The sequence below is a fragment of the Sapajus apella genome, unplaced genomic scaffold, assembly GCF_009761245.1.
Source record: "Sapajus apella isolate SASKATOON/1434 unplaced genomic scaffold, GSC_monkey_1.0 scaffold18, whole genome shotgun sequence".
NCBI lineage: Eukaryota > Metazoa > Chordata > Mammalia > Primates > Cebidae > Sapajus > Sapajus apella.
The window spans coordinates 29,473,690-29,479,689 of NW_022436958.1; the positions used below are offsets into that span (position 1 = coordinate 29,473,690).

At 39.5% G+C, this 6,000-nt stretch overlaps 1 protein-coding gene across 3 annotated transcripts in view; it reads right to left on the reverse strand.

Moving 5' to 3' along the window:
- The window catches only part of SCN1A (sodium voltage-gated channel alpha subunit 1), a 125,483-nt gene extending 121,983 nt beyond the window's left edge, over positions 1-3,500 (reverse strand). For all 3 annotated transcript variants that reach the window (XM_032286609.1, XM_032286611.1, XM_032286610.1), the window contains exon 1: positions 3,220-3,500. The gene's annotated coding sequence lies outside the window, so the exon portion shown is untranslated. The remainder of the gene's footprint in view (positions 1-3,219) is intronic.
- Between the last annotated feature and the right edge of the window lie 2,500 nt (positions 3,501-6,000).

The following is a 6,000-nucleotide window of genomic DNA, read 5'->3' on the forward strand; positions in this document are numbered from 1 at the left end:
ACAGAGTGAGACTCTGTCTCAAAAAAACAAGAAACGAACAAACAAATGTAGTGGATTTGGGTAATCATTCTAAAGCAAATTATTTCTGGAATTTTGGCATGTCAGAAAGCAGATGAATTACAGCTCTCATGTATGACTGCACCAACCGAGTCCTGAGTCTCTTGGCTAAGCTGTAACTCCACAATCACATGGATAATGAGGAAATGTCAAGAGCACAGGCGCCATGGCCATGCTGTGGCTGAACGGCCTGGGTTCCGCACTTACTAACTGTATAACCCAGCAAATTAATTGAACCTCACTGTGCCTTGGTTTTCTCACCTGTACAATTAACAATAGTACCTGCCTCATAGGATTAAATGAGATCATATTTGCAAAGTACTGTTTAGGATAGTGGCTGGCACAGAGTAAATTCTACACGTTTTTGTTAAATAAAACAATAGATAGAAATCTAGGAATGGGGACAAAATTTAAAAGTTGGAAAAGCAAAATTTGGGGGAGCTTTGGGAAATTTGGCATAACTTCTTTTTCTGATCACAAGCACAATGAGAATAAATTTCTTCCCACCCTACCCTAAACTAATTAATCTAAATTGAGCTGGAAAACATGTTTCATTCACTAATTAGAATTTCAAAGAGAAGTGACAGCCTCACAGGTCACAGGCCCATTGACCCTAAGGGCGACCATACAGGTCACCTCCAATTGCTGATTCTCTCCCCACCCTTCTTTGGGCTCTGTTTCTCCCACCCTCCCTCTTCTGAGGTAGCTGGAAGAACATAGGCTTTGTGCCCTTTGGCAAGTACAGGGCGAAAGTAGGTTCAGCCTCTCCAACTGACCAGGAAGAAAGCCATACCTTTCAAGGTTCCCAGGCTAAATTTCAGAGAGATGCTTTTGTGTGTCACTGTCATGCTTACACCAACGTAAACCCTTGGGAAATGCCTTGTCAGTGATGTCCTAGAGGTAACACTGAGCAAGCCCCAGTTTTTACTTCTTCGTCAGTAGTACCCAGATGAGGTGTTCTTATGTTTACCCTCCCTGAATCTCTGGATTCCCTGATAGTACACTGTAAACAAGGAACTAGAATGTTTCTTACTGGATTCCTCTGTTGGTGGTGATAGAGTTTACTTTGGGTCTCTAGTGGGTCTGATTGTCCCTGGTACCTCTGGTTGGCACAGCAGAAACCTGGCTGAGCTCCTCAGTGCCTTCTTGAATGTTGTATAATTAATTAGGCTAACACTTGTGCCCCCTCTGCCCCAACCCATAGATTGAGAATCCTTCCTGCCATGTCTTAAAGAGAAATTTCCATAATAAATGAGTCTCCACACAACACATTTCCTAGCAAGAGGGGCATGTAAACAAAGTCTATTAGTATTGGCAGCAAAATCTAATGTGTTATTTTTACCAGTATGAGCACTTTGGGTATCTTGTTCTCCTATACAAATATTTGAAACAAAACAGACAAACAATGTGAAGGCAGGAGGAAAAAAAGCCACACAAATGAGTTACAGTGAATTTAATGAAAACTAATTCCACTGCCGGGTCCGTGTAATATAACCAGCCACTTGTGCTCTGTTCTAGTGGTTTATAATGTTACCTCACCCTCTCCACGAAATTGGTTTCCCGTAAATCTCTATGGCCATTCATTCCTGTCTACACATTATGTTCCTAAAATAGACACCAGCTAAAAATCTCTTCCAGGAGCTTTGTGAAGGAAGGCCTAAATTGCAACACTCCTCCTAGAAGAGAGATGTGATTTTGTAATTGCTTCAGAGCAATTACAAAAGCAACAACCATAAAAGAGAGTTTTAAAAGAGTTTTCTCGCCATAGTTATTCTCCTGAAATGCACAGCTGAGGGAAAGAGAAGTGTCAGAACGTGCGGAAGCTCCCAGTTGCATCACCCCAGCGTGCCAGGTATTGCAGCAAATATGAAAGGTAAGCTACCCACTTCTCTGGGCAGGAGAAACTAAAGCAGGAATCACCAACCTCAGGATGGAATTTTCCTATTTCTGTCTGGCAACATCCTCTTGGGATGATTTAAAGTGCTTTTTGGAGAAATATGTTCTGTTACTATACTAGCGCATCAGAAATACCATGTGAACCTGCAAATCCATAGAAAAAGAAGCCACATTTTATACGTGTGATAGCTACAGCACTTGGCAATTTGCAAGTTTGCTACTGCACTAAGAAATATTTAGTCACATGCACATATTGACGGCAAGATACCCTGCCTTGACTTAATTGTTGCATTGGATAGGTGAAAAGAACCTACCCACCACTCTAGACTGATTTGTTTAAAAGGAATGACAGTCACCAGTAAGTAACCAAAGAGAACAAAAATGAGAAGTAAACGCGGCAAGTGTATCGGGTCTTCAAACACATACTTCAAACAGGTAGGAGTCAGGGAATCCATTATAACAAAGACGCTTGGACAAGCCTCACCTCCACCCAGAAATAATTCTTGTGCTGTTTGGAAAAGCAAGACGGTTCACACTAGGAACCAAGCAGTATCTGCAGTATCATTGCTGATTGTGACCTCTGTCTAAGTAAAAGTAAGTCAATCTTTCCTATTTGGCATTGCATGTAAAAGGGGACTCTTTATCACTTCCCTCAAGCTCCTTTTTCAGTGTGGCTCGCTAGGAGTTAGGAGGAAAAAATCATTGCCCTCTCCTTGTCCAAGGCATGAGGGATTTCTTCTCAAAAGACCAGCCTCAGCCTCAGGAAGCTGAATACCCCTGCAATGCTAGGCTCCAGCAACAGCCCTACTGCCTTCTTTCTTCCTGTGGAGTTAAAACTGAGATCTAATTTTTGCTCTGTCCTTAAGAACAATATGACCTCTATTCACAGCCAGCTAGTACACTTCCAAAGCATCAGTGAAGAAGGGGGCTTCAATAGGATCAAAGGAGACCTTGAATAGGATGCAGGCAAGCAAAGGCAAGAACTGGTCAGGTGCCAAGCTATTTCAGGCCAAAGAATCTTATCTTCTACCAAAATGCTGAACTGCAAAACAAACCTGATTTCAGTTCATGGAAGGTTGAGAGAGGAGGGGGGGAGGGGAGGGGAGGAGAAGGGGAGGAGAGGGAGGAGGGGGACAGTTGGTCTGAATACACATACAAAAATGGACTTCCTGCTCTGCCCAAACTGAATTTCCATGGGCTCTTTTTCCAAAGGAATAACTGGAATGAATACACTTAAAATCAGGATGAAACAATTAGATGGCTTACCTGATTAAAAGGAAAATTACCCATCTGCAGTGAGGAACAGCATTTCCCAAAGACGAGATGATAACAATGTGCCTTCAGTTGCGATTGTTCAGATTCCTTTTTGCAAAAGGTGACAAAGTATTTACGAGGGCTGCAGTCTCACTGGGGCAGAACACACAGACACACAAACACACACAAACGCACACATACACACATGCACCAGAGACCTCTGCAGTATCCTCTCGGCTTCATCCTCGCCTCACTCTATGGTACCTAATACAAATCAGCAAATAGCTTGTTTCAAAAAAAAAAAAAAAAAAAAAAAAGTCAAGACAGCACCTTACATTACATCGCCATCTAGTGGCTAAATATTAAACACTTTCTCACAATCCAGATTTATGATTTCTTCCTAACCTCTTTTCTCTCAGCCTCCTTTTTTCTCTTTTCTTTAATCTCTCACTATTGCTTCTCTTTCCTTCCCAATTGCTATATAATATCATGAACTTAATGACTCAAAGAGTAAAAGGTTTAAAGTAAACATAGCTATTTTCAAGTAGCATGTGAAAAACTTCAGCATTATTTTTGTTTGAAAATGTTGCTTTATTCCTAATACAAATCATTGTTATCTATAAAAATGATACATTTCATAAATAAAACATTGTCTTTCTATTCTACCAGGAGACAATCAGGTGGCCCTTTATTACAGATCTATGGCTTGAAATTTTTCTCAGTTTTAATATTGTGTTTTAAGAGTAGGTTTCTATATTTTAGTGAACAGCTCAGTCACAAAATGCGTTTTACTTCAAGTTCAACACTGATCAACACGTGCCTTTAAGAAAGCCACTGAACTCTTCTTTGGACATTTACATTTTTACTATCTTCATCTGTAATTAGAGATTAAACAAGACTTTCAACCCACTCTCAATTTCTATGATTTTACTATATTTTACTCCAATGTTTTCCCATTTTGTGGACACAATCTAAAACTTAATTATAGTAATCCATTTTAATAAGCAAATATATATATATATATATATATTCCAATTGCCTATTACCCAAAGATAGAATTACAATAACCATGAATATCAGGTTTTTCTATGAAAATGGAAATCCATGCTAAGCTATTTATGACTCTAGGAACTGAGAGTAGAGCTTTACATGTTATATATTGTATTATAAAATGGAATCAGCCTTAAACATTCAGTTGTAAATCAAATCACAATTAACTATGTGTAGATTAGTCATTGGCAGTAAATATTTCATCCTCATTATTTTTCTCTTGCCACATAACACACTTCTTATTACAGTAATTTCCTGTGTTTTATCATTTATCAACATGACCTTCAATTTTTAATTTTTCTCTTCCTACTACAGGATGGAGAGAGATATATTATTAATGATATTGTAATTATAATTATTTCTATTGTATAATTGAAAACCCTGAAGGTTTCTGAGCCTTCTTCAAGGCCACGTAGCTTGCAAAGCAATAAAACTAAGGCTGTTGGTCCCAAGAACCCAAAGAACAATCCATTGTTCTTTGCAGCATACTTAAAAGTTCATCATTTTTTCCTGTTGTAGAATCACAGAAAAGTAATTTTGATTTTTATGTTTACAAAACATTTACTAGCCCTTAATTAGGAACTAATGGGTCCATCTTGTGGATCCATCTTTTTGTCTATAAAGGAAAGAAATTAAGTAAGATAATTTCCTGCTCGAACTCAAAAACTCTATCCAGTACTTTCCCAAAAGCCAATCAGAGTAGTACGACCACGTTCATTTGAAGTCACTCAGTGTCTGGGAAATGATGTTGCCCAGTATGTAGTAGAGTCAGCGCAAAGTTGAAACACGCTGAGGAGAGAGGTGACCAACAACTGGTAAATGATTACCAGGGTGTTAGAGATAAAAAGGGAGTGGGAACTGCATAAACTAACAGGAGATTTTTTTTTTAAAGACTAATATAGTCCAAGTGAATAGTAGAGTTTAGGTATGCAGAAGTACAAAATAAGAACATCCCTGGCCACATTATGTTATACTAGAATATAATATGCAATGTATTCTAATTGCATATTATAGGTGCCAATTTTTTTGAGTGTCTGCTCTTAACATTTCTCCCGATAGCCCTTCTACCCTGATCCTTAGTGGTAAACCTACTCTCTTGCTACACTGCTACACAGGACTGGAGCAGGAGAGGGTATCTACGCAGCTGACCTGGTCAAAGACAGCCACTACATGTAACTCTGGCAACTGTTCTGTGGTGAGGGAAGGGTTAGCCTTCCCTCACCACAGGGACTCAGGACCAGGTAGGCCCGGATGCCGAGAGAAAGCAGTGACAAGACATGGAGGAGAAGAGACAAAAGACAGAGCCAGAAAACTCCCTGGGTTCCCAATGGTGCTCCTGTTTCCACCTCCAGTCCTCTCAAGATCCAAACACTTTCTTGATTTTGAGTTCCATTATAGGCTCAAATAAACTCCATTTTTGCTTAATTTAACTTGTTTTCTGTTAGTCTATGGAGTCCTAACCACTTCATTAACTTCAAGAAAGCTGCCAGTACTGCATTTGTCAGGTATTATTCATATTTTGGGCATCAGACACCATTTATTCAGTTCTCCAAGCACCTGATATATGACAGGAACTTTTCCAGTACCTACATAACATCAGCGAACAAACCAGATCAAAACCCTCCCTTTGTGGAGTTTATACTGACACGTCAGTGAAATGGAAAGGTACAATGTGTTCAGTGTGCACAATACCCTTCTTCCGCCTCCATGTCTGTGTTCATAACCTTTACTTCTCTTGACCTT